We start from the raw sequence: 27,963 nt of genomic DNA, 5'->3' as shown, positions 1-27,963 counted from the left end.
CATCAACCTCAGTGCGCTGTCTGAACAGTGTTCACAGGCCCAAAGCCATCAACCTCAGTGTGCTGTCTGAACAGTGTTCACAGGCCCAAAGCCATCAACCTCAGTGTGCTGTCTGAACAGTGTTCACAGGCCCAAAGCCATCAACCTCAGTGCGCTGTCTGAACAGTGTTCACAGGCCCAAAGCCATCCGCTGTCTGAACAGTGTTCACAGGCCCAAAGCCATCAACCTCAGTGTGCTGTCTGAACAGTGTTCACAGGCCCAAAGCCATCCGCTGTCTGAAGGTAGGTGAAGGGCTCGAGCCCCACGCTCTCTTTTATCCCCTGTCTCGAAAGTGTGTCCCTCGGAGGTCCGATGCTCTCCACTGCCTGAAGGTGGATGAAAGCCTCAAGCCCCACGCTCTCTTTAATCCTCTGTTTGAAAGTGTGTCCCTCACAGGTCCCATGCTTTTCACCGCCTGAAGGTAGGTGGTCTGGCCCTTCCCTGAACCACATCTTTGTGATGGCAACAACATCACAATTTCACTTGTCAATCCATACTCTTACCCCATCAATCTTACCTGTAGCGCTCCTAGTATTAAAGTAGAGGCCATCCAGCCTCACCTTACTCCCTTGGAACTCAGCATGGCTGAACTCCCCCTATCTTGGTTCCTTCACTATAGTATGCTATGTCCCTGATGTGCTAATGCCCTGTGTCCCATCCTCCTGCTGAACTAGTTTAAATTCCCCCCAACAAACCCACCCGCAAGGATTTTGGTCTCATTCTAGTTCAGGTGCAGACTGTCCTGCCTGGACAGGTCCCACCTTCGCCAGAAACAGTCCCAGTGATCTAGGAATCTAAAATCCTCCCTCTTGCACCAACTCTTGAAATACACAGTCATCTGTCCTATTCTCCTATTTCTGTACTCGCTAGCATGTGGCACCAGGAGTAATCCAGAGATTACAACATTTGAGGTCCTGCTTTTTAATCTGTTGCCTAGCTCCCTGAATTCTTTATTCAAGATTACATCCTTCATTCCGCCTATATTGTTGCCACCGTGTACCACGACCTCTGACTTATAAGACCATAAGACATAGGAGCAGAATTAGGCATTCAATCATGGCTGATATTTTTCTCATCCCCATTCTCCTGCCTTCTCCCCATAACCCTTGATCACCTTATTCATCAAGAACCTATCTATCTCTGTCTTAAAGACACTCAGTGATTTGGCCTTCTACGGAAAACAGTTCCACAGATTCACCACCCTCTGGCTGAAGTGATCCTTCCTCATCTCGGTTTTAAAGGATCGTCCCTTTAGTCTGAGATTGTGTCTTCGGGTTCTAGTTTTTCCTACTAGTGGAAACATCCTCTCCATGTCCACTCTATCCAGGCCTCTCAGTATTCTGTAAGTTTCAATGATATCCCCCCTCATCCTTCTAAACTCCAACGAGTACAGACCCAGAGTCCTCAACTGCTCGTCATATGACAAGCTCTTCATTCCAGGGATCATTCTTGTGAACCTCCTCTGGATCTTTTCCAAGGCCAGCACATCCTTCCTTAGATACAGGGACCAAAACTGCTCACAAACCCTCCCCCTTTAAGATGCCTGCAGCTGTTCAGTGACATCCCTGACCCTGGCCCCAGGGAGGCAACACCATCCTGGAGTCTTGACTGCAGCCATAGAAATGCATGTCTGTTTCCCTAACTGATGAATCCCCTCCCATTATCACTCCTCCTTCCTCCTTCCTCCCCTGCTGTACAGTCAGCCCACTTGTGGGGCCAGTATCTTGGCTCTGACCGCACTCTCTTGTGAAACCAGCTTCCAAAATTGAAAATTGATTTGTGAGCAGGGCCTCAGGGGATTCATGCACTACTTGCCTATTTCTCTTGGACTGCCTGGTGGTCACCCTTCTTTCATCAAGTCTCTTGAGCTATGGATGTGATCACCTCTCTAAACGTGCAATCCAGGTAGCTCTCAGCCTCACGGATGCGCCACTGTATCCAGTTGCCGCTGAAGCTCTGAAACTCGAGCTCAAGTTTCTGCAATTGGGAGCACTTCCTGCACATGTGGTCATCTTGGACGCCGGAACGGTCCATGACTTCCCACATATGGCAGGTTACACATTCCCATTGGCTGACCTCACCTGCCATGTCTTAAACTTAAATGTACTTTGTCTTACTTGCTAACTTTTCTAATTACTTGAAAGATACTCCCCTTGCCTTAACGTAGTCTCCTTGTCTAAACCTACTTCGACTTCTTATCCTTGTATTACTAGTTATAATTATACTGGCTCTGACTTTTATTTATTTCTGGTGCTTAATCCCTTAATATTACACTTTTCTAATTTACTACTATTTAGGGTCAGCACTAATTGCGGTTCCTCACCAGCCAAGTCCGAGTCACCCTTGATTTTAACGTTACTTCAGGAGTTCTGTCTCTGGATTCAGTGAAGGTTCACTGCACTGCTCCTTTTGAAGTGTCCTCATCATTCCGATCAGCTGCTCCCCACCAGGATCGCTCTCTTTGGCCTCCGGTGCTCAGTGTTCACGCCTCGTCTTTTAATCTAACGGCATTATTTTTACTTCCCTGAGCTTTTTTTTTCAATAATCTTTATTGTTACAAGTAGGCTTACATTAACACTGCAATGAAGTTACTGTGAAAAGCCCCTAGTCGCCTTTTCCGGCACCTATTCGGGTATACAGAGGAAAAATTCAAAATGTACAAATTACCTAACAGAACGTCTTTCGGGACTTGTGGGAGGAAATCGGAGCACCCGGAGGAAACCCACACAGGCACGAGAACATGCAGACTCCGCACAGGCAGTGACCAAGCCGGGAATCGAACCTGGGACACTGGCACAGTGAAGCAACAGTGCTAACCATTGTGCTTCTGTGTCTTTTTATGTAATCTACCTGTGTTAAATGTTTTGAGTAATTCCTTTAAATATATCCCGCTGTTTATTTACCAGCATATTTTTTAGTCTATTTACCCAATTAATCTTAACCAGCTGTCCCATCATACCTCGGTTTTATTTTAGCTTAAGACTCTTATTTTGGACTCAAATTTGTCGGTCTCAAATTTAACATGGAATTCAATCTCACTTTCTGAGGGGATGTTTTACTATGTGTTTATTGATTAACCCAGAGTCATTCCACAATGCTAGATCTAAAATAACTTTGTCTCAAATTGGTCCCCAAAAATATTATTCCAGTAAACGGTTGCAAAACAGACTACAAATTCATCTTCCAGACTCCCTTGGCTAACTTGATTTGTCCAGTTTATATGAAGATTAAAGTCCTAATGATCATTAAATTTTCTTTGTTGCAAGCTCCGACTGTTTCTTGTTTAATGTTCTGTCTGATATTATAACGACTATGAGGAGATCCATAAACCTTTTCCACCAGCATTTTCTAACCTTTGTTATTCCTAATCTTCATCCTGACTGATTTGGTTTCCTGTCCTTTCTTTCAAGATCCATTCTTCCTACTGTACTTATGTTATCCTTTATTTTTTTTAAATAAATTTAGAGTACCCAATTATTTTTTTCCAATTAAGAGGCAATTTAGTGTGGCCAATCCACCTAACCAGCACATCTTTGGGTTGTGGGGGTGAAACCTACGCAGACACAGGGAGAATGTGTAAAGTCCACACGGACAGTCACCCGGGGCCGGGATCGAACCCAGGTCCTCAGCGCCGTAGACAGAAGTGCAAACCACTGCGCCACTCTGCCGCCCTTCATCCATTATTATTAGGGCTATTCCAACTCTTTTTCTCTCCTGCCTGCATTTACAATATGTTGGAAGGAACCTTCCTGGCCCTGCAGAATCAATTTTAGAAGTGGGATAGGGAGCAAAATTTGTGAGTTACTTGTTGGACCGGTTCCTCAACACATTCCTCCGATCTTGCCAGAATTAGTGGCAGCACGGCAGTGTCCAACCACTCAGCAGTGATGGGTGGGCAATTAGGGGTTAGTTCATTGTCAGTTAAACAACATGCAGTGATCTTGCAAGCAGCCCACAGCCCTCCTATGCCACCCCTTCCCTGCGGTGTCAGCTCCCTGGCGGGTGAGCAGAGCCTTGTTAAGTTTAAGGCTGTTGAAGGCCTCACTGGCAGAAAATGGTGAGGCTGCTGTTTGTCCATGCCACAACAATGCCCTTGAGTGAAGACATTGTGGATACGGATATCACTGATGGTCATATGCCGTGAAACTTGCATCCGTTCCACAGACAGTAATGGTGACTGCAGTTCCTTCTTGCTGCACCTCAGCAGCTCTCCCACTGGTTTCACAGTGGGGGGTCACTGGATTCCACTGGAGTGAGTCGATTTCATGTGCCTCCGCCATGGGAATCCACCCACCATCCTCAATTGGACAGCGAACATAGATGCAGCCTCTTATTTGGCTGCCTCTCAGAAACAATTTCCCCATCAGCACATCTCTAACCCCTGCAGGAATGATCCTGATGCCTGCATATGTTCTAATTGTGTACACTGGAAAATGTATTTACCACCTTAATCAGCTTGAAACCTTGTATTTGTAATGGTAATTACTATAGACCAATCTCATGTATCTACATTTGTGTTTATCCTGTGACGTGCATTCATACAAAGAGCATTAAATGTTATTATTTTATCAATATTATTTGCATAGACCTTAGGCAGAATTCTACAATCCTGAGACTAAATATTGACGTCGGGGTAGGATTCATGGACTTCAACAACAGCAAAACTGGCGCCTCAGCTGGACCGATTCAGCGGCCGTTAAGGGGCTAGTACTAGTACCACGTGGAACACAATCGATTCCAATGGGAAATGGTGTGGGATTCGCAATGGACACTCAGGAGGTTACAAGCTCCAGCCGCATATACACACTTCATTCCCCACACACACCATCCCAGCCAACAAGATGGCAGTGAGGAGAGCAGCACCCCATTTTATCGACGTCGAGTTTGAGACCCTGTTGGACGCCATGGTGGAGAAGTGGCCGACCCTGTACCCTAGCCGAGGAAGGAGGCTGCCAGTCGTCGCCATTCACCAAGCCTAGTGTTATGAGCCAGGGTTTAGAGAACCCCGAAGTGTATCATGGAGTTCACCTGACCCACAACTTTTACTAGATTGTGGTATGGGGAGCACACGGCCCACTCTACAGGTGTGGTACAGCAGAAATGGAAAAGTATTTTTTAAAGCAAAACAATGTTTATTCTATGAACTCAAGTTAACATTTTTAAAACATACAGTGAACATCTTAGCAACCATTAATTCAAATACAACCCCCAAAGAATACAACACTAAGTAATCCTTTAAGCTTTCATTTTAACATCCAGAAGACTTAAAAAAGAACTTTTAACAGAAGCACATCAGGTTAAAGTCACTATTGAGAGCAGTGATTCGTTTTAAATCACCACGATCGATTTACAGTCTTTAGGTTACAGAGAGAGACTCTCATACACCTTCTGGCTGTTACTGCAGCTATTCAGCCCTGAAAACGAAACTAAAACACACCCTGCAGCAAACAGCCTAAAATGAAAGTAAAAAAGCTGACAGACAGCCCAGCTCCACCTCCTTTCTGACAGCACTGCAGTAATAAACACCCATTTCTTAAAGGTACTCACGCTACAGATATTTATATACACACCCATTTATAAACACCAATTTCTTAAAGGGACTTTCCAACCTTACCGTATATAACGGAACACTACTCCTCTCATTACCCAAGATAAACTGTATTCCTGGACAAGATAGTTTCTCTATTACTCCTACTACCACTTCACCACTCACCCTGAATTCCACATATTACCACCTTTTCTGGCAACATTCTTCCCAAACTACATAACTCCTCATCTCTTACCATTAAAGATTGACTAGCTCCCGTATCTCTTAAAATTGTGACTTCTTCATCTGCTCTTCCTGATACACATGAGTAAACTTTACCCACACAAGTAAATTCTTTAAAGACATCTGGCACCTTCTTATCAATCTCCCCTTGATCAGGCTGTACAATCTTTTGCACCTCCTTTGCTTCACTTGGGCTTTCATTTACCACTTTAACAAACCCCACTGGCTTATCTTGTTTTACCACATCAGCCTTCCCAGTGCTTTTCTTCAACCACCAACACTGTGACTTTACATGGCCTAGTTTATTACTGTGAAAACATTTGAAACTTTTCATTTCTTTTCCACCCTCCTGGATTTATTTTTTACTCTGAGGTACACTCTCCTTATTATCTCCCACCAGATCACCTTTACCTTTACCACTTGAGTATTTCTCATGTCTCCACTTTCTGTCCCTCACAGGCTGAAACTGATGTCGGAAACCAAGCTTTGATTTATGAGCTAATTCATAATCATCTTCCATTTCTGCTGCTAACCTCACAGTTTTAACCCTCTGCTCTTCCACTTGAGTTCTCACGACATCAGGAATTGAACTTTTAAACTCCTCCAAAAGTAGAATTTCTCTGAGAGCTTCATACGTTTGGTCTATTTTCAAAGCCCTTATCCACCTATCAAAAGTACTCTGTTTGAGCCTTTCAAACTCCATGTATGTTTGACCAAATTCTTTCCTTAAATTTCTAAACCTTTGTCTGTAGGCTTCAGGCACTAGTTCATATACACCTAAGATGGATTTTTTCACTCCTCATACGACCCAGATACCTCCTCCGGTAGTGATGCAAACACTTCACGAGCCCTACCTATCAGCTTTGATTGAATCAGTAATACCCACATGTCCTGTGGCCATTTCATTTGTTTAGCCACCTTCTCAAATGAAATGAAAAAGGCTTCTACCTCCTTCTCATCAAACCTTGGCAATGCTTGGACATATTTAAATAGATTCCCACCAAGCCTTCGACTTTGACGCTCTTTCTCACTATCCTCATCATTATCCTCCAACTGTATATTTCCCTTTACATCCGCCAATTTTAACTGACTGTCATGTTTCATGGCCATTTTCTGAAGTTCAAACTCTCTCTCTTTATCTTTTTCCCTGATTTGTATCTCCGTTTCTCTTTCTTTTTGTTCTGCTCGGGCTTTTCTTTCTGTTTTCCTTTCTTCTTGCTCTTTTTCCTCTCTCTCTCTTTCTCCTTCTCTTTCTTTTTCCTCTCTCTCTCTTTCGTATTCAAGCTGCTTTAATTCTTTCTCATGGTCCATTTGTTTAATTTGTAACTGAATTTTTGCCATTTCCAATGAGTCAAACTGTATCTCAGGCAACTTTAAATGCTTAGCCACCACCATAATTACCTCACCTTTTCGCATTTTGTCAGGTAATGTTAACTGCAATGTTTTTGCCAAATCTAACAGTCTGCTTTTAGTCCCTGTCCGTAAGGTACTGCATGCGACCGTCTCCACCCCCAGAAACTTCAGAGCCTCTCAAAGAGCCATTGTCCACAACACACTACCTACTTAAACTGAAATACCACACCTGAAAAGCAATCACAATATGCTCACCCCTCACTGTCTTTAAGTTCACTAAGCCAATCCAATAGATACACTTTTATCCCGATCGAGCCCCCAATTTGTTATGGACCAGGGTTTAGAGAACCACAAAGTGTATCATGGAGTTAATCTGATCCACAACTTTTACTGGATTGTGGTGGGGTGCACACGGCCTACTCTACAGGTGTGGTACGGCAGAAATGGAAAAGTATTTTTTAAAGCAAAATAATGTTTATTCTATGAACTCGAGTTAACATTTTTAAAACATACAGTGAACATCTTAGCAACCATCAATTCAACTACAACCCCCAAAGAATACAACACTAAGTAATCCTTTAAGCTTTCCTTTTAACATCCATAAAACTTAAAAAAGAACTTTTAACAGAAGCACATCAGGTTAAAGTCACTACTGAGAGCAGTTATTAGTTTTGAATCACCAGGATCGATTTGCAGTCTTTAGGTTAGAGAGCGAGACTCTAATACACCTTTTAGCTGTGACTGTAGCTATTCAGCTCTGAAAGCGAAACTAAAACACACCCTGCAGCAAACAGCCGAAAATTAAAGTAAAAAGCTGACAGACAGCCCAGCTCCATCCCCTCTCTGACATCACTGCATTAATAAACACCCATTTCTTAAAGGTACTCTCACTACAGATATTTATATACACACCCATTTATAAACACCCATTTCTTAAAGGTACTCTCACATGACACTGGGCACAGATAGCAAAGGCCGTCAGTGCCTCACACACCCGTTATCCCACCTCCCCACCACCTGGAGGACAGCCAAATTCCCACCCTGCATCACATGCCGGCATCCATACCGGCAGCCATGGTGGGGTGCCTTGGACACTGAAGCCACCAGCTACCGACCTCCTGGACTGCATGCATGGATTGTCTAACACTGTGTGACTTCTGTTCCCCCACCCCCAAGGAGAAGGCACCCAAAACTGCCAGGAGCAGGAGAAGACTTGAGGAGGACCACTGAACTTGTGGTCCCACACCATGGCAGAGCACCGGGACCTGGATATGGTCGCCGGGCCTGAGGAAAGGGAAGAAAGGAAGTGGCCAGTGTGGAGGGCTGTAATGGGCGAGGCAGTGAGACCCTGTTGAGTTGCAGTTCCTTGTGTGGGCCCTGTCGTGTTAGGTACACTGGTCTAACACTGGCTGCAACTGGATGCAGCTTAGATCAGAAAGATACTCTAGACCTTGAAGTTAGTTCAATCAGGTTTATTGAGCTAATAGCACAATTAGCACAGTTCTCTGTGAGTTCGACTCTCTGCTAACTTAAGTGTGGTTACTCTGTCTGACTGAACCAGACTAGCTCTTAGCCACGTGGTGGAGGTGTGAGATTGTAACAACACCATGGACTGACTCTCTAGATGTTCATCAGTGGAAAGAGGCGGAGTGTGACTGCCTCGTGTCTTTTATAGTCAGATCCCACCCCTGAGTGTCCTGCCTGCTTATTGGTCATGTCCTGTTCTCTGCGTCCATTAGCTGCTTGTCTGTATATCATTATGTGTGTGTCTGCATATCATGACAACCCCCACCCCCACACCACGCTCACCCCCACACCAGCCCCACAGCACCATCACACTACCCTCACTCTCATACACCCCCTCACACCACCCCCACACCCACACACCCTGCTCCACCACCACTCCTATTTTCCCCCTCCCAAACACATCACCCTCCCCAGCCTGCGATCTAATCATGCGTCTTGTCTTGTGTCTTGCTGGAGCTGCTGGTGATGGGGCGGATCATTCTGGGGACCCCCAACCCCAGCAACAGTCAGAATCCCAGGAGCCGACCAGAGATGGTGACACTGGAACAGAAGCGAGCCATTGTCCAGAGACCCAGGGCACCCGGAGCCTGAGTCCGAGGATGACACTGATTTCCCGTCACATCTGTCTCCAACACCTTCCACCATCCCAGAGACACTTACGTTGGTTGGGCACTTTAGTTAAGAGGCTCATGGGGCACTAGCTGAATCTCACCACACACATGCTCCGGTACAGCAGGTGGAGGTAGAAACTCCCGAGGGGGCGGACGGTCGGAGGGCAGACCGACCCCAGGGACTAGCAGAGGGGTTTCAGGCTTCTGGAACAGACAGTCCCATCGATTGTGGAGATGCAATTGCAGAGCCAGGGACTACATGAGGGGGTGTCAGCGAACATCCAGCACCTTCAAATGCAGGTGGAGGAGTCCAACCGCGTGCAGGAGGTGGTGCCGGCCATGCGTGCCACCCAGGCAAACACCGCACGGGTGGCGTCCATGGTGGAAGCCTTGGGGGCGAGGGTTTCGGCCATGGATCAGCATGTCGAAGGCCTGGGGCATTCTGTACAGGCAGCGGCTGAGGCCCAGGACAGGGCTGGCCTCTCAAAGGCAACCATGTGCCAGAGCCACCTGGACATTGCAGCGGCGTTCCGAAGCGTGGCCCAATCGCAGTGGGCCATGGCTGAGAGCATCGGCAGCATTACCCAGGCGCTGGCTAACGTGGCGCAGACACAGAGGGAGGTGGACCAGTCCCAGAGGGAGATGGCGCAGTCAATCGATGATATGGTGCAATCCCGATTGGAAGTGGTTCATTCTCTGTTCTCCATGGCCGCAAATGTATGCAGCCCCTGGTTGTGATGGCAGCAGACCTCCATGACTGGCAGCTCCAGGTGGCGGGGGAGCCTCAGGGGTTAGCTCTGCTCGCACCCCTGCCCCATGGAGCAGCCCGAGAGCCATTGGGCACCCCAGTGGAGGAGAAGGTGATGGGGACGGTGCCATTGACTCCTGCAGGGGATGTGCCGGAACACCTTGGACTCATCTGCTCCTGTCCCTGGCGCATCTGGTGGGCAGCGGGAAGAACAAGGCAGCACCACGCCACCTGGGACACCCAAGCAGCAGCCGGGCCCTTCCAGGCCTGGTGGCCCCAGAAGGTGCCCACCAAAGGGGACCCAGGTTGCAGGGCAGGAATCACAGCAGGCTGCCTCCACGCCTGATGTACCGTCTATGGATTCACCTAGACGTAGCATTAGGACCATAAGGCCAGAAATGTAGACACCACTTAAATTGTCACGGGTGCAGGGCACAGTTTAGTGATAGGGGCTAGGGCATGAATCTGTATTCGCATTAAACACCTGTGCGCAATGTTACAACCTGCCTCGATGCTCTGTCAAAAGGGTGTGATGTATTGTGCCGACTGGGCATATAGGGCCTTGGCGCACCTGTGCACCGAGCTCTGTGTGATCCCGGACAGGTGCCCACTCAACGCCTGGAAGGACCCCATTGGGTAGAATTGTAGGGCAACTGTCACCTTGATGGCCATCGGGAACGTGTGTCCTCCCCCACTCCCCGGGGTGCCAGGTGCTCCATAATCTGGCAGATATATCGCACTGTCCCCCTGCTCAGCCGGAGTCCAAAGAGTTTATAGATTTAGGAAGAGAAAGAGATTGGTAAAGAGAAATATAGGCCCCCTACAGACAGAAACAGGGGAATGCATAATAAGGGACAAATAAATGGCTGAGCAATTGAATACATACTTTGGTTCTGTCTTCCCAAAAGAGGACACAAATCAGATACCAGAAATGTTGGAGAATGAAAGATTTAGTAAGAGGAAGAACTCAGGGAGATCAAAATTATCTGAGAAATGGTGCTGGGAAAATTGATGGGATTAAAGGCGGATAAATCCCCAGGGCCTGAGAATCTGCATCCCAGAGTGCTTAAGGAGGTGGCTCTGGAAATAGTGGATGCATTGTGGTCATCTTCTGGGATTCTATCGATTCTGGAACTGTCCCTGCAGATTGGAGGGTAGCTCACGTCACTCCAATATTCAAAAAGGGAGGTAGAGAGAAAGCAGGGAATTATAGACCAGTAAGCCTAACATACCGGTAGTGGGGAAAATGCTTGAATCCATTATCAAAGACTTTATAGCGGAATATTTAGAAAGCAGTGGCAGGATCAGTCAGAGTCAGCATGGATTTATGAAGGGAAAATCATGCTTGATAAATCTGTTGGAATTCTTTGAAGATGTAACCAGTACAGTAGACAAGGGGGAGCCAATCGATGTGGTATATTTGGACTTTCAGAAAGCGTTTGACAAAGTCCCACATTAAGAGATTATCGTGCAAGATTAAAGTGCATGTGATTGGGGAAAATGTATTGAGGTGGATAGAAAACTGGTTGGCAGAAAGGAAACAAAGAGTAGGAATTAACGGGTCCTTTTCAAATTGGCAGGCAGTGACTAGTGGGATACCACAGGGATCGGTGCTGGGACCTCAGCTATTCACAATATATATATTAATGATTTGGATGAGGGAGCAAAATGTAACATCTCAAAGTTTGCAGATGATACCAAGTTGGGTGAGAGTTTGAACTGTGACGAAGATGCAGAGATCCTACAGCATGTTCTGGACAGGTTGGGCGAGTGGGCAAACCAATGGCAGGTGCAGTATAATTTGGATAAGTGTGAGGTTATTCACTTTGGAAGCAAAAACAGGAAGGCAGATTACTACCTGAATGGTTGTAAATTGGGAGAGGGGAGTGTGCAGAGAGACCTGGGTGTCCTTGTGCACCAGTCGCTGAAGGTAAGCATGCAGGTGCAGCAGGTGGTAAAGAAGGCTAATGGTATGTTGGCCTTCATTGCAAGAGGTTTTGAGTATAGAAGCAGGGATGTGTTGCTGCAATTATACAGGGCCTTGGTGAGGCCACACCTGGAGTATTGTGTGCAGTTTTGGTCTCCTTTTCTGAGGAAGGATGTTCTTGCTCTCCAGGGAGTGCAGCGAAGGTTTACCAGACTGATTCCCGGGATAGCGAGACTGTTATATGAGGAGAGATTGACTAGGTTGGGATTGTTCTCGCTGGAGTTCAGAAGAATGAGGGGGGATCTCATAGAGACTCATAAAATTCTAACAGGACTAGACATGGCAGATGAAGATGTTCCCAATGGTGGATGTGTCCAGAACTAGGGGTCACAGTCTGAGGATTCAGGGTAAACCATTTCGGACAGATATAAGGTGACATTTCTTCACCCAAAGAGTGGTGAGCCTGTGGAATTCATTACCACGGGAAGTAATTGATGCTAAAACATTGAATATATTCAAGAGGCGGCTGGATATAGCCCTTGGGGAGAATGGGATCAAAGGCTATGGGGAGAAAACAGGATTAGGCTATTGAGTTGTATGATCAGCCATGATCGTGATAAATGGCGGAGCAGGCTCAAAGAGCCAAACAGGCCTCATCCTGCTCCTATCTTCTCTGTATCTATGTAGCATGGCCCGTCCGACAGGTCCTCGAATGACAGGCGCTGCCAGTACACACGATGCTCATAAGGCACCTCATTTATACCTCCCCCTCCTCGGACTGTTTGATGGCCTGCTCTCCATCCTCAGCGGCTGCCTCCTGTTCCTCTGGGGCAGCTTCTGCTGCGGCAGCCACCTCCTCCTCCTCCAGTGCATCCCCCAGGGCTGTGGCAAGTAGGAGGAAGACCACCAGGGCTGTGGCGAGTAGGAGGAAGACCACCATTGCTGATCGTATTCCAACACCCATTGTCTGTAGGAGGTGAATGGCCGACATGTTAGCATGGTGCTTATCCCCATGCCCAACCAGGTCCTCCATACTACATGGTGGCTCCTGTTCGCTCTGCGGACTCTGCCCCTGCATGTCCCCCCAGTGGGGGATGGGGTGCGGGGTGGGGACACCCATGTGGCCGGTGTCACTCTGCATAACCAGGGGCCAAGTTGGGTGGTCAGTGGCGTGCGCATCAAGATGGCTGCCTTGCAGGCCGAAGAAATCACAGACCATGCCTGCACACCGCCCCAGTCCTGTGAGGAGTCACCCCAACTCCGGGGCGTCATTCCCACGTCACTGCCACCCCCGCTCCCCCAACCCCAGTCTGCTCGGCCAGTGTCAGGCCCAGCAGCCATGGTCGCACCCCACCGTCTCCTACCTCCTTTCTCTCCCATATCAGCCACGGTGCCTGTTTCCCGATTTTTTGAATCACAAGTGAATCTTGCAGTCGGGATCTCCCCCAGAGAAGGCAAAGAATCGTGGACTCCCTGGACTGGGTCGGGCCAGCGAATGAAATGCCAACGGCATTTATTGTACGTGCGGAGTGGAACACATTGGTGCCGCAGTTGAGGCACTGGAGAATTGCGATTTGGATTGAAACCGGTGCCCGCCAGATTTGGCATCAATACCAATTTTCCGCCAAATCGTGTTTCCAATTCCGGCGTTGGCCGACGGAGAATCCCACCCCTTATCCATGCACCACTACTGGTAAACTCTTTGCTCTTTCTGTCCCACCATGCCTATCTTTACCCATATTGCTACACTGCATAAATGCCTCAACTTTTCTGTTTGGATTTCAGATTCAGCTTCACCTGGATCCTCCTTCTCCCTCTCCAAATCCACCTTTAGCCTTGAGGAAATGTATTTAACCCTGGCATGGGCAGACAACACAACTTTGGAATTCTTATTCACAGCAGCAGAGAACAATATCCCTTCCCCAGACTATACTGTCCCCTATCACTACCGCATTCCCTTTCACTCCCAGGATTCCTGCACTATGATACTATGCATGTTTTGCCTTCATCCCAATAAAGGTACTGTCCCTGTTTTTTTTAAATAATATTTTTATTGAGGTATTTGAAATGTTTTATAGGATTAACAGAAACAATAACATCCACATGGCAAAATAAACATTCCCCCCCCCCCCAGCCCAATCTTCACACACCTCAACCAAACAACAACAATCCCCCCCCCCCCTGCCCCCCGCACCCCCCTGCTTCTGCCGACATTTTAATTTTCCCCGAGAAAGGCGACGAACGCCTGCCACCTCCGGGTGAACCCTAACATTGACCCTCTTAAGGCAAACTTTATTTTGTCGAGACTGAGAGACCCAGCCATGTCACTAACCCAGGTCTCTACACTCGGGGGCTTCGAGTCCCTCCACATTAATAAGATCCGTCTCCGGGCTACCAGGGAGGCAAAGGCCAGAACGTCGGCCTATTTCGCCCCCTGAACTCCCGGTTTTCCCGACACTCCAAAGATCGCTACCTCCAGACTTGGCACCACCCGTGTTTTTAGCACCGTGGACATTGCCTTAGCAGAACCCTGCCAAAACCCTCTAAGCTTCGGGCTTGCCCAAAACATGTGGACATGATTTGCTGGGCTTCCCGCGCACATCGCACACCTATCTTCTTTCCCGAAACACCTGCTCATCCTAGCGACTGTCATCTGAGCCTGGTGGACTACTTTAAATTGTATCAGGCTAAGCCTGGCACACGATGAGGAGGTATTAGCCCTGCTTAGAGCATCCGCCCATAGACCCGCCTCTATCTCTCCACCTAGCTCGTCCTCCCACTTGCCCTTAAGCTCCTCCACCGGAGTTTCCTCCGCCTCCGAAAGCGCCTGGTAAATATCCGATACCTACCCCTCCCCACCCAGGTACTGGAAACTACTCTGTCCTGTATCCCCCGTGGCGGCATCAGCAGAAAGGCCGGCACCTGTTTTCTCAGGAAGTCTCGCACCTGCAAATACCTAAACCCATTCCCTGCTGGCAATTTAAATTTATCCTCCAAAGCTTTCAAGCTGGGAAAGCTCCCGTCTATAAATAGATCCCCCATCCTTCTAATTCCTGCCCTCTGCCAACTCCAGAACCGCCATCTAGCCTACCCGGTACAAACCTGTGGTTATTATAAATCGGGGTCCAAATCGATGCTCCCTTCACTCTCTTACATCTCCTCCATTGCCCCAGATCCCTCAGAGCTGCCACTACCACCGGACCTGTGAGTATCAGGCCGGCGAGAACGGCAGAGGTGCCGTTACCAATGCTCTCAGACTGGTGTCTTTTCATGATGCTGCCTCCATCCGCTTCCATTATCACCCCTAATAGTCGTCGCACGTTAACATTCAGTTGTCTCCCTTTTACGAACCCTGTCTGGTCTTCGTGCACCACCCCCAAGACACAGTCCTCTATCCTCGATGCCAGTACCTTTGCCAGCAATTTGGCGTCCACGTTCAATAGTGAAATAGGTCTATAGGACCCGCACTGCAACGGATCTTTGTCCCTCTTCAAAATTAGCGATATCGTCGCCTCCGACATCGTCGGGGGTAGAGTCCCCCCCTTCCCTGGCATCATTGAACATCCTCGCCATCAACGGGGCCAACAAGTCCACATATAGAACATAGAACATAGAAAATACAGCACAGAACAGGCCCTTCGGCCCACGATGTTGTGCCGAACCTTTGTCTTAGATTAATCATAGATTATCATTGAATTTACAGTGCAGAAGGAGGCCATTCGGCCCTTTGAGTCTGCACCAGCTCTTGGAAAGAGCACCCTACCCAAACTCAACACCTCCACCCAACACCAAGGGCAATTTGGACATTAAGGGCAATTTATCATTGGCCAATTCACCCAACCCGCACATCTTTGGACTGTGGGAGGAAACCGGAGCACCCGGAGGAAACCCACGCAGACACGGGGAGGACGTGCAGACTCCGCACAGACAATGACCCAAGCCGGAATCGAACCTGGGACCATGGATCTGTGAAGCAATTGTGCTATCCACAATGCTACCGTGCTGCCCTTAAGAACAAATAAATCTACACTATATCATTTTCCCGTAATCCATGTACCTATCCAACAGCTGCTTGAAGGTCCCTAATGTTTCCGACTCAGCTACTTCCACAGGCAGTGCATTCCATGCCCCCACCACTCTCTGGGTAAAGAACCTACCTCTGATATCCCTCCTATATCTTCCACCTTTCACCTTAAATTTATGTCCCCTTGTAATGGTGTGTTCCACCTGGGGAAAAAGTCTCTGACTGTCTACTCTATCTATTCCCCTGATCATCTTATAAACCTCTATCAAGTCGCCCCTCATCCTTCTCCGCTCTAATGAGAAAAGGCCTAGCACCCTCAACCTTTCCTCGTAAGACCTACTCTCCATTCCAGGCAACGTCCTGGTAAATCTTCTTTGCACCTTTTCCAGAGCTTCCACATCCTTCCTAAAATGAGGCGACCAGAACTGTACACAGTACTCCAAATGTGGCCTTACCAAAGTTTTGTACAGCTGCATCATCACCTCACGGCTCTTAAATTCAATCCCTCTGTTAATGAACGCGAGCACACCATAGGCCTTCTTCACAGTTCTATCCACTTGAGTGGCAACTTTCAAAGATGTATGAACATAGACCCCAAGGTCTCTCTGCTCCTCCACAATGCCAAGAACTCTACCGTTAACCCTGTATTCCGCATTCATATTTGTCCTTCCAAAATGGACAACCTCACACTTTTCAGGGTTAAACTCCATCTGCCACTTCTCAGCCCAGCTCTGCATCCTATCTATGTCTCTTTGCAGCCGACAACAGCCCTCCTTACTATCCACAACTCCACCAATCTTCGTATCGTCTGCAAATTTACTGACCCACCCTTCAACTCCCTCATCCAAGTCATTAATGAAAATCACAAACAGCAGAGGACCCAGAACTGATCCCTGCGGTACACCACTGGTAACTGGGATCCAGGCTGAATATTTGCCATCCACCACCACTCTCTGACTTCTATCGGTTAGCCAGTTCGTTATCCAACTGGCCAAATTTCCCACTATCCCATGCCTCCTTACTTTGTGCAGAAGCCTACCATGGGGAACTTTATCAAATGCCTTACTAAAATCCATGTACACTACATCCACTGCTTTACCTTCATCCACATGCTTGGTCACCTCCTCAAAGAATTCAATAAGATTTGTAAGGGAAGACCTACCCCTCACAAATCCGTGCTGACTATCCCTAATCAAGCAGTGTCTTTCCAGATGCTCAGAAATCCTATCCTTCAGTACCCTTTCCATTACTTTGCCTACCACCGAAGTAAGACTAACTGGCCTGCAATTCCCAGGGTTATCCCTAGTTCCTTTTTTGAACAGGGGCACGACATTCGCCACTCTCCAATCCCCTGGTACCACCCCTGTTGACAGTGAGGACGAAAAGATAATTGCCAACGGCTCTGCAATTTCATCTCTTGCTTCCCATAGAATCCTTGGATATATCCCGTCAGGCCCGGGGGACTTGTCTATCCTCAAGTTTTTCAAAATGCCCAACACATCTTCCTTCCTAACAAGTATTTCCTCGAGCTTACCAATCTGTTTCACACTGTCCTCTCCAACAATATCGCCCCTCTCATTTGTAAATACAGAAGAAAAGTACTCATTCAAGACCTCTCCTATCTCTTCAGACTCAATACACAATCTCCCGCTACTGTCCTTGATCGGACCTACCCTCGCTCTAGTCATTCTCATATTTCTCACATATGTGTAAAAGGCCTTGGGGTTTTCCTTGATCCTACCTGCCAAAGATTGTTCATGCCCTCTCTTAGCTCTCCTAATCCCTTTCTTCAGTTCCCTCCTGGCTATCTTGTATCCCTCCAATGCCCTGTCTGAACCTTGTTTCCTCAGCCTTACATAAGTCACCTTTTTCCTCTTAACAAGACATTCAACCTCTCTTGTCAACCATGGTTCCCTCACTCGGCCATCTCTTCCCTGCCTGACAGGGACATACATATCAAGGACACGTAGCACCTGTTCCTTGAACAAGTTCCACATTTCACTTGTGTCCTTCCCTGCCAGCCTATGTTCCCAACTTATGCACTTCAATTCTTGTCTGACAACATCGTATTTACCCTTCCCCCAATTGTAAACCTTGCCCTGTTGCACATACCTATCCCTCTCCATTACTAAAGTGAAAGTCACAGAATTGTGGTCACTATCTCCAAAATGCTCCCCCACTAACAAATCTACCACTTGCCCTGGTTCATTACCCAGTACTAAATCCAATATTGCCCCTCCTCTGGTCGGACAATCTACATACTGTGTTAGAAAAGCTTCCTGGACACACTGCACAAACACCACCCCATCCAAACTATTTGATCTAAAGAGTTTCCACTCAATATTTGGGAAGTTAAAGTCGCCCATGACTACTACCCTATGACTTCTGCACCTTTCCAAAATCTGTTTCCCAATCTGTTCCTCCACATCTCTGCTACTATTGGGGGGCCTATAGAAAACTCCTAACAAGGTGACTGCTCCTTTCCTATTTCTGACTTCAACCCATACTACCTCAATAGGGTGATACTCCTCGAACTGTCTTTCTGCAGCTGTTATACTATCTCTAATTAATAATGCCACCCCCCCACCTCTTTTACCACCCTCCCTAATCTTATTGAAACATCTATAACCAGGGACCTCCAACAACCATTTCTGCCCCTCTTCTATCCACGTTTCCGTGATGGCCACCACATCGTAGTCCCAAGTACCGATCCATGCCTTAAGTTCACCCACCTTATTCCTGATGCTTCTTGCGTTGAAGTATACACACTTCAACCCATCTCCGTGCCTGCAAATACTCTCCTTTGTCAGTGTTCCCTTCCCCACTGCCTCATTACATGCTTTGGCGTCCTGAATATCGGCTATCTTAGTTGCTGGACTACAAATCCGGTTCCCATTCCCCTGCCAAATTAGTTTAAACCCTCCCGAAGAGTACTAGCAAACCTCCCTCCCAGGGTATTGGTGCCCCTCTGGTTCAGATGCAACCCGTCCTGCTTGTACAGGTCCCACCTTCCCCAGAATGCGCTCCAATTATCCAAATACCTGAAGCCCTCCCTCCTACACCATTCCTGCAGCCACATGTTCAACTGCACTCTCTCCCTATTCCTAGCCTCACTATCACGTGGCACCGGCAACAAACCAGAGATGACAACTCTGTCTGTCCTGGCTTTCAACTTCCAGCCTAACTCCCTAAACTTGTTTATTACCTCCACACCCCTTTTCCTACCTATGTCGTTGGTACCAATGTGCACCACGACTTCTGGCTGCTCCCCCTCCCCCTTAAGGATCCTGAAGACACGATCCGAGACATCCCTGGCCCTGGCACCCGGGAGGCAACATACCTTCCGGGAGTCTCGCTCGCGACCACAGAATCTCCTATCTATTCCCCTAACCATTGAATCTCCTACAACTATTGCTTTTCTATTCTCCCCCCTTCCCTTCTGAGCCCCAGAGCCAGACTCAGTGCCAGAGACCTGGCCGCTAGGGCCTTCCCCCGGTAGGTCATCCCCCCCAACAGCATCCAAAACGGTATACTTGTTTTGAAGGGGAACGGCCACGAGGGATCCCTGCACTGTCTGCCTGTTTGTTTTTTTCCCCCTGACTGTAACCCAGCTATTCTTGTCCTGTACCTTGGGTGTGGTTACCTCCCTGTAACTCTTCTCAATCACCCCCTCTGTATGTTCTGTAATATTCCACCGGGAACCCGTCTGGTCCCGGGGCCTTCCCTGCTTGCATGCTTCCCAGTCCCTTAATGACCTCGTCCACCTCAATCGGTGCCCCCAGGCCTACCACCTCCTGCTCCTCCACTTTCAGGAACCTCAATTGGTCCAGGAATTGCCGCATCCCCTCCTCTCCCTCTGGGGGTTGAGACCTATACAGTTCCTCATAAAAGGTCTTGAACACCTCATTTATCTTTCCTGCCCTTCGCACCGTGGCTCCCTTTTCGACTCTAATTCCTCCTATCTCCCTCGCTGCTGCCCTCTTTCGCAACTGATGAGCCAGCAGGCGACTAGCCTTTTCCCCATATTCGTACCTCCTCCCCTGTGCCTCCCTCCACAGTACCTCCGCCTTTCTGGTGTTCAGAAGGTCAAACTCCGTCTGGAGTCGTCTCCTCTCCCTGTACAATTCCTCCTCCGGGGTCTCTGCAAATTCCCTTAAAATCTCCCCCAGTAATCTTTCCCTTTCCTTGGCCTCTGTTTTCCTTTTGTGGGCCCCAATAGAGATCAGCTCTCCTCTGACCACCGCTTTTAGTGCTTCCCAAACCACTCCCACAGGGACCTCGCCGTCGTCATTGACCTCCAGGTATCTCTCAATACACCCCCGCACTCTTGCCCACACTCCCTCATCCGCCATCAGTCCCACATCTAATCGCCAGAGTGTTCTCTGCTCCCTGCCCTCTCCTAATTCCAGGTCCACCCAATGTGGGGCATGATCCGAAACCGCTATTGCTGAGTACTCAGCTTCTTCCACCCTAGAGATCAACGACCTTCCCAAAACAAAAAAATCTATCCGAGAGTACACTTTATGGACATGGGAGAAGAAGGAAAACTCCCTAGCCCTCGGTCTAAGAAATCGCCATGGATCCACTCCCCCCATTTGGTCCATAAACCCCTTAAGTACCTTGGCCGCTGCCGGCCTTCTTCCGGTCCTTGAGCTGGAACTATCTAGCCCCGGGTCTAGCACCGTATTAAAGTCCCCTCCTAGAATCAAGTTTCCTACCTCCAGGTCCGGTATACGCCCCAGCATCCGTCTCATAAATCCCGCATCGTCACAATTTGGGGCATACACATTAACCAACACGACCTCCATTCCCTCCAGCCTACCACTCACCATTACATATCTACCTCCACTATCTGCTACGATGTTCTTTGCTTCAAATGCTACCCGTTTCCCCACCAAAATGGCCACCCCTCTGTTCTTTGCGTCCAGTTCTGAGTGGGACACCTGTCCCACCCATCCTTTCCTTAGCCTAACTTGGTCCGCCACCTTTAGGTGCGTCTCTTGGAGCATAACCACGTCTGCCCTTAGTCCTTTCAAATGCGCGAGCACTCGGGCCCTTTTTATCGGTCCGTTCAGGCCTCTCACGTTCCACATGATCAGCCTCACTAGGGGGCTACCTGCCCCCCTCCCGTGTCGACTAGCCATTACCTTCTCTAGGCCAGTCCCATATCCCGCCTCCGCGCTCCATCTCGCTCCCCCAGCGTCGCACACCATCCCCGCCCACCCACTCTTTAGCCATTTCCTTTTGGATTTCCGCAGCAGCAACCCAGTTGTCCCCCCCCCCCCCCCCCCCCCCCCCCGCTAGATCCCTATTTAGCTTGATTGCTCCCCCCATGTCACTTCCGTAAGTCAGCTGACTTCAACTGACCCCGGCTGCTCCTGCTCACTCCTCGACCCCCCCCGTGTGGGGGAACTCCCATCCGCCTTGCGCCTGTCTTCCCGCCTTATTCTTTCTGGCGCGGGAACATCCGTTTACCTGACCCGCCTCTTATGGCGCAGCTCCCTTTCCCCTCCCCCTCCCCTTCCCCATTCTCCGACTGTGTCCCGTCTTTCCCCCATCACCGGCGCCCACATTTCCCCAATGTCTCCCCCCTTCCCAGTTTGCTTCTCAATTAACTTCACCCATAACATTAACAAAATCAATAACAATAACATTTCCTGCAGCATCAGTCCCTCAGTTCCCATCCAATTTCTCTTCTTTGATGAAGGACCATGCTTCCTCCGCCGTCTCGAAATAATGGTGTCTCTCCTGATACGTGACCCATAGTCTTGCCAGCTGCAGCATCCCAAACTTCACCTTCCTTTTATGCAACACCTCTTTGGCTCGGTTGAAGCTCGCCCTCCTTCTCGCCACCTCCGCACTCCAATCCTGGTATATCCGTACCACAGCGTTCTCCCATCTGCTACTCCGCACCTTTTTAGCCCATCTCAGGACCTCTTCTCTGTCCTTAAGGCGGTAAAATCGCACGATTATCGCCCTCGGTGGTTCTCCCGCTTTTGGTCTTCTCGACGGAATCCGATTTGCCCACTCCACCTCCATGGGGCCCGTAGGGGCCTCAGCACCCATCAGTGAGCTCAGCATCGTACTTGCGTACGCTCCACAGTCCACTCCTTCCACACCCTCAGGGAGACCAAGTATCCGAAGGTTCTTCCTTCGCACTCCGTTTTCTAGGGCCTCGATCCTTTTAGTGCACTTTTTATGAAGTGCCTCGTGCGTCTGAGTCTTAACCGCCAGGCCCAGGATCTCGTCCTCAATATCTGTCACCTTCTGCTCCACCACGCGAAGCTCTGTCTCCTGGGTCTTTAATGTCTCCTTGAGCCCCTCAATTGCCTGTAGCATCGGGGTCAGCACCTCCCTCTTCAGCAGCTCCACGCACCGTCTCACAATTTCATCCTGCTCAGGCCCCCATGTCGCGTCCGCTTTCTCCGCCACCATCTTGAACTTCTCTCCCTCTGACCTTTTGGTCGATGATTCCTCGGGCTGCAGCCGCCGCCGCCAGTTTTTTCCTCCTTCATTTGGGGGGGACTCCCTTCTCCCACACCCCACACCGGGCTGGGTCGACAAGAAATTCCCCGTTGGGGCTCTTAAAAGAGCCCGAAGGTCCGTCGGAGCTGGAGCCGCCGAAACGTGCGGCTAGCTCGGCATCACCGCAACCGGAAGTCCAAGTCTGGGATCTTACCTAACAGCCACCTCATAAATTCCACGTCATCCCAATTCTGAGCATGTATGTTCACAAGTACCACTCGTACCCCCTCCAGCTTCCCACTCACCATTATGTACCTACCCCCCTTGTCTGACACGATTCTCCCAGCCTCGAATGCCACTCGTTTGCTGATCAAGATCGCTACCCCCCTGGTCTTTGAGTCCAGTCCAGAGTGGAATACTTGGTTAACCCACCCCTCCCTCAATCTCGTCTGGTCTGTAACCTTTAGGTGTGTCTCTTGTAGCATTGCCATGTCCGCCTTCAGTTCCCTCAAATGTGCGAACATGCGAGCCCTCTTGACCGGCCCATTCACTCCTCTCACGTTCCATGTGATCAGCCTGGACGAGGGGCTTCCACCTCCCCCACTGCCGACTAGCCATCACCCTTTTTTAGGCCAGCCTCGAGCTCGCGCCTCCCGCTTCCTCGAGTCCCCCCTCGGGCTGTCGCCGTTCCCGACCTCCCATTTGTCCCCTAATAACAATTCCTCCCCTGTCAGCAAAGCAGCTCCCCCCCTCCCCCCAGCAACAACACTAAAAACCCTATCCCCCAAGTCAAGCTCCAGCTTACCACCTGTCCACCCCCCCCCACCCCAACTGCGCTTCCGAGAGTCAGCTGACCCAAGCTGACTCGATAGCTCCCACCCCTGGCACTAAGCAGTCTGTCTCCCTATTGTTCACTCCTCTCTCCCCCCCACATGAATAAACATTTTAACAGCATCACATTCCCCAGTAAACAAACAACAGAAAAAAAACAGTGAAGAAGCAAACACTTTAGAAAAATAGTCACCCAAAAAGCAGAACTAAATTCAATGCCCATCCCCCCCCTCAAACAAGGTCTCTGCAACACAAAACAACCTTTAACCATCCACACAACCCATTATTTCACACAGAACTACTTACATTTTTACAATCCAACACCACAAATCGCCGCCACAGAACTTCTCCGAGGCTTAAATGTCTTTTAATTCACCTCCAGCTTATTTTCTTAAATAAAGGTTCATACTTCGTCTGGTGTTTCAAAGTAGAAGTCCTGTTCCTCATGTGTGACCCACAGACGGGCTGGGTACGGCATCCCGAACTTCACTCCCTTCTTAAAAAGGGTCGTTTTTGCCCGATTGAACCCAGCTCGCCTCTTGGCAACTCACAGTTCTCCCACTTGCTGCTCCGTTCTTTCCTGGCCCACCGCAAAACGTGTTCCGGTGAAAACGTACCACCATGGCCCTCGGCGGTTCATTCGCTCTGGGCTTCCTAGCGAGGGCTCTGTGCGCTCTGTCCACTTCCAGGGACTGAGGGAAAGCCCCAGCCCCCATCAACTTCCCCAACATGTCCGTCACATAGCCCCTCGCATCTGATCCCTCACTGCCTTCAGGGAGGTCAACAATTCTGAGATTCTGCCTCCTGGACATATTCTCCAGGTCCTCCAGCTTCTGCATTCTTTTCTGGCGGTCGTTCATCATCCCCACCTTGCTTTCCAGCATGGTTATATACTCCTCATGCTCGGACAACTCTTGTTTGACCCCCTGGATCACTCTCCAGTGGGTTTCCTGATTCTGAACCACTTGATCAATCAAAGCCTTAATCGGGTCCAACGTGTCCCTCTTCAGCTTGGCGAAGCAATCCTCGAAAAACTTCGCCAGCTGCTCCGTCGACCACTGTGCCGTCTCCCCGCGGCCCTTGCCCTTCGCCATGCTGTCCCGTGTTACCAGCTCTGCTTGCGTCTCCCTTATAGGACTTTGTCGTCTCACCCGGCCACTTCTGGTCCACTTCTCCACCCCGGAGGGGGATTTCTCCTTACTGTCTCACTCTTCACTGATTTAGCCCATAAAATCCGAACATAACCGGGGGGGAAAAGGTCCAAAAGTCTGTTACAGGTTGGAGCTATCAAATGTGTGGCCTACCCCTCCATGGCCGCCACCGCAAGTCGATACTGTCCCTGTTAACCTTAAATCTAATCAAGTTAACTCAGCTATTCATCACAGATTGAATAAGGCTACTGCAGCTATTAATACAAACTACAAGCGTGCCTCAGTATACCTAATAAACAAAACTTCCCATTGAGCAGAACCACAATAAAGATACTGCCCCTATTAAATTTGGCCCCAAAAAAGATATCCTCACGATTAATCTCAACCCAAACAAATATTTGACTTTATTAATCCTAAAATAGGTAATGATACTTCTTAATCCTAAACCCAAGAAAAATTGTGCTCCTATTAATTGCTAACTATGATAGAGATTATACTCATACTAATTATGTGAAAGAAACTGTGGATCATCATTAAAAATTCATTTGGTTCACTAGACTAGAATCCTTCAGGGAAGGGAATTTGCTGCCCTTATCTGATCGGGCCCACAAGTGATTCCAGATCCATAGCAATATGGTTGACCCTTAAATGCCCTCCATAATGGACTAGATCACCACAGAAAAGTCCTGCCATCAACCTAGGCACCATAAATGACATAAATCCACACCAACCCAGTTGAACCTACAAAGTCCTCACTAACATATGGGGGCTTGTGCCAACATCAGAAGAGCTGTCCCATATAGTAATGCACATCAAAGCATACATTACAGCCAGTGTCCCAGACTCCTCTATCACCATCCTTGGGTATGTCCTGCCCTACAAGCAGGTCAGACTACCAGAGGTGGCAGCACAGTAGTATATAGTCAGAGGGACTGGCCCTGGGAATCCTCAACATTGACTCCGGATCCTATTGAAGTCCTATGGCATTAGGTCAAATATGGGAAAGGAAATCTCTTGCTAACAACCACTTATTGCCCTCCCTCATTTGATGAATCAGTAATGTTTCATGTTGAACACCACTTGGAAGAAGCAAGGACACAGAATATTCTCTGGGTGATTGGTTCCATGGTACAACTACTGATTGAGTTCTGAAGAACATATCTGTCAGACAAGGCCTTTGGCAGCTGGTAGGAGAATCAACACAGATGCATCTGTCCATGACAGTAATGGTAGGAGAGACCACCTTACAGTCCTTATGAAACCAAGTCTCTTCTTTACACTGGTTTAGCACAGGGCTAAATCACTGGCTTTGAAAACAGACCAAGGCAGGCCAGCAGCACGGTTCAATTCCCGTACCAGCCTCCCCGAACAGGCGCCGGAATGTGGCGACTAGGGGCTTTTCACAGTAACTTCATTTGAAGCCTACTAGTGACAATAAGTGATTTTCATTTTATTTCATTTCATTACCCTCTATCATGCTGTGTGGCATGACCACTATGCCAGCATGTGTTGCCCATCCTCTCATTGCCTTTAAGAAGGGCAATGTTGATCTGCCCTGGGTGTTTCTGACCTGCCTCAGCAGCACCCACCTCTCCCCATGGTTTTGCTGAGGCTCAGGGAGCTCAGAGATAGCCTGTTTGGAGGCTGCCTCTTGGAAGGTAGCTCCAACAGTCCTGAGTTGGTTTGGGACCCCCATTTGGTCCATGTGTCCCCATTACCCCCAATTCCAACAAAAAGCACCCATCATAATCTTAACCTCAATAAACAGCCTCTAGTCGCCCCAGGGCAATACATATACCGTCATTCCCAATCTCAAAGATACCACCTCATTCATTCCAAACACAATAAAGATGCATTCTGTACATCCTATACACAATGGAGAAAGCATCCCGACTGATTGCAAACCATAAATCGCTATTAATCCTAAATCCATTAAAAGTGCCACACCTATTAATCCTAAACCGACTAGACATGAATCGCAAACTCAATATAGATACCACCTCATTAATTATGATCTAATAAAAAAATAGCCCATTCATTTTGGCGCTCGAGGGATGGAATTGACAGGCTGGCTTTGACTTTCCGAAATGTTGCGAATTACTGATCGAATAAAACACCATCAGCTTTTTCTTTAGCCCAGAGAGAGCCCCACTTCCTCCTCGGTGTTCATAGTGATCGCACAAGGAAACGATCGGCTGCCTGAGCTGTTTCGCCCTCGGCTGTAGCCGGAGGCTCAGAATCAGTCCGAGTGAGTGGGGCATTTCTAATGACTTGGGGGGGGGGGGGGGGGGGGGGTTGTAATACTCAATGTGTAAAATGCCTCCTGCGGAGTTACAGCGATCGGCTGTAGGGGCACAGGGTGTCAGTCACGAATGTAAGTCAAACAAAGTGTGATTAAAACGAGGACTGTTACATCATTGACGGTGGAATACAACTCTCTCACTTACCTAGTTAGACCATTTAATTCTGTAAAGTCAATCCTCAAGCCCCTCTTGTCGTGATCTCGGTGCTCTGACCATTCAAACATCAATGCGGTGAAACCTATTGAATGCCTGCAGCCGAGAGACTGGTTTCAATAAAAATGCCAAGATTCCCCCCTCCAGGTAATCGGTGGAATACCCGGTGCCCTTTTTCATATCTTTGGGTTCTGACTGTAACACGTGATTTTTTAAAAAACTCCTCCTGCAGCCCGGGAACGGGAGGCGATGTTAAAATGCCTAAGGAAGCTGGGAGCGGCTAGTGGCAGCGAGGAGGCGCTCAGGAGCAAGTGGCAAGCTCAGCCAGCACCTCCACCAGATCAACATTGACCCCCCCCCCCCCGTCGCTGCGCCCAATTCACACACAGGAACAACTCGAGGAGCTTCTTCACAGGGCATCGTTTCAAACCAAATGGAGCCAATATAAAGACATTAACAACAAGGATTTCAACTCAGACACTTGCCCCCGGCCCCATGAAATAGAGGCTGGTTTGTGTGGCCTTCTCGAGGCTAACTGGCCAAGGATTATTGCTCACTTGCCTCGAGAATAGATCTGACAGTCGTGACAGATTAAAAGTGGACTTGATGTCTTCACCGAAAATAAATACTCAAACTCTGAATTACAACCTTTAAAATTAGAAGTACATACCTTCCGCACACCTGCTCTGTTCCAGATACCTATATCTGCTTTTTGACCTATATCTGCTTGTTATATTGGTCTGACTTCACTATAAATGGATCTATGCTAGTAATTAGTTCTATCCAGATGTTTATACCATCTGTATATCGCATCTCTATTTAAATGTGCTTGCACACACTCAATTTCCAACAGTTTAAACTGTTACTGGAGCTGCACATTCAACAATGGGGGTTATCTCTATAAATGATAGTGCTTTAATTTGCTGATATGGGCCCTTATTCTCCATCGTGCGGCTACCGATGGATCTGTAATGATATCACTCCACGCTGTGTCTGACCTGTGCACCGAGCTGCTGCAGACTGACCGAGAACAAGGGACCTGACGAGTCACAAATGGGCC

General features: G+C 48.5%; 1 protein-coding gene across 2 annotated transcripts in view; it reads right to left on the bottom strand.

Annotated features, from left to right (window-relative positions):
* Positions 1 to 27,098, bottom strand: part of colq (collagen-like tail subunit (single strand of homotrimer) of asymmetric acetylcholinesterase) — a 212,717-nt gene extending 185,619 nt beyond the window's left edge. For both annotated transcript variants that reach the window (XM_072509367.1, XM_072509368.1), the window contains exon 1: positions 26,895 to 27,098. The gene's annotated coding sequence lies outside the window, so the exon portion shown is untranslated. The remainder of the gene's footprint in view (positions 1 to 26,894) is intronic.
* Positions 27,099 to 27,963: the final 865 nt, after the last annotated feature.

The sequence above is a fragment of the Scyliorhinus torazame genome, chromosome 6 (assembly GCF_047496885.1).
Source record: "Scyliorhinus torazame isolate Kashiwa2021f chromosome 6, sScyTor2.1, whole genome shotgun sequence".
Taxonomy (NCBI): domain Eukaryota; kingdom Metazoa; phylum Chordata; class Chondrichthyes; order Carcharhiniformes; family Scyliorhinidae; genus Scyliorhinus; species Scyliorhinus torazame.
This window is presented reverse-complemented; position numbering and strand designations above follow the sequence as displayed.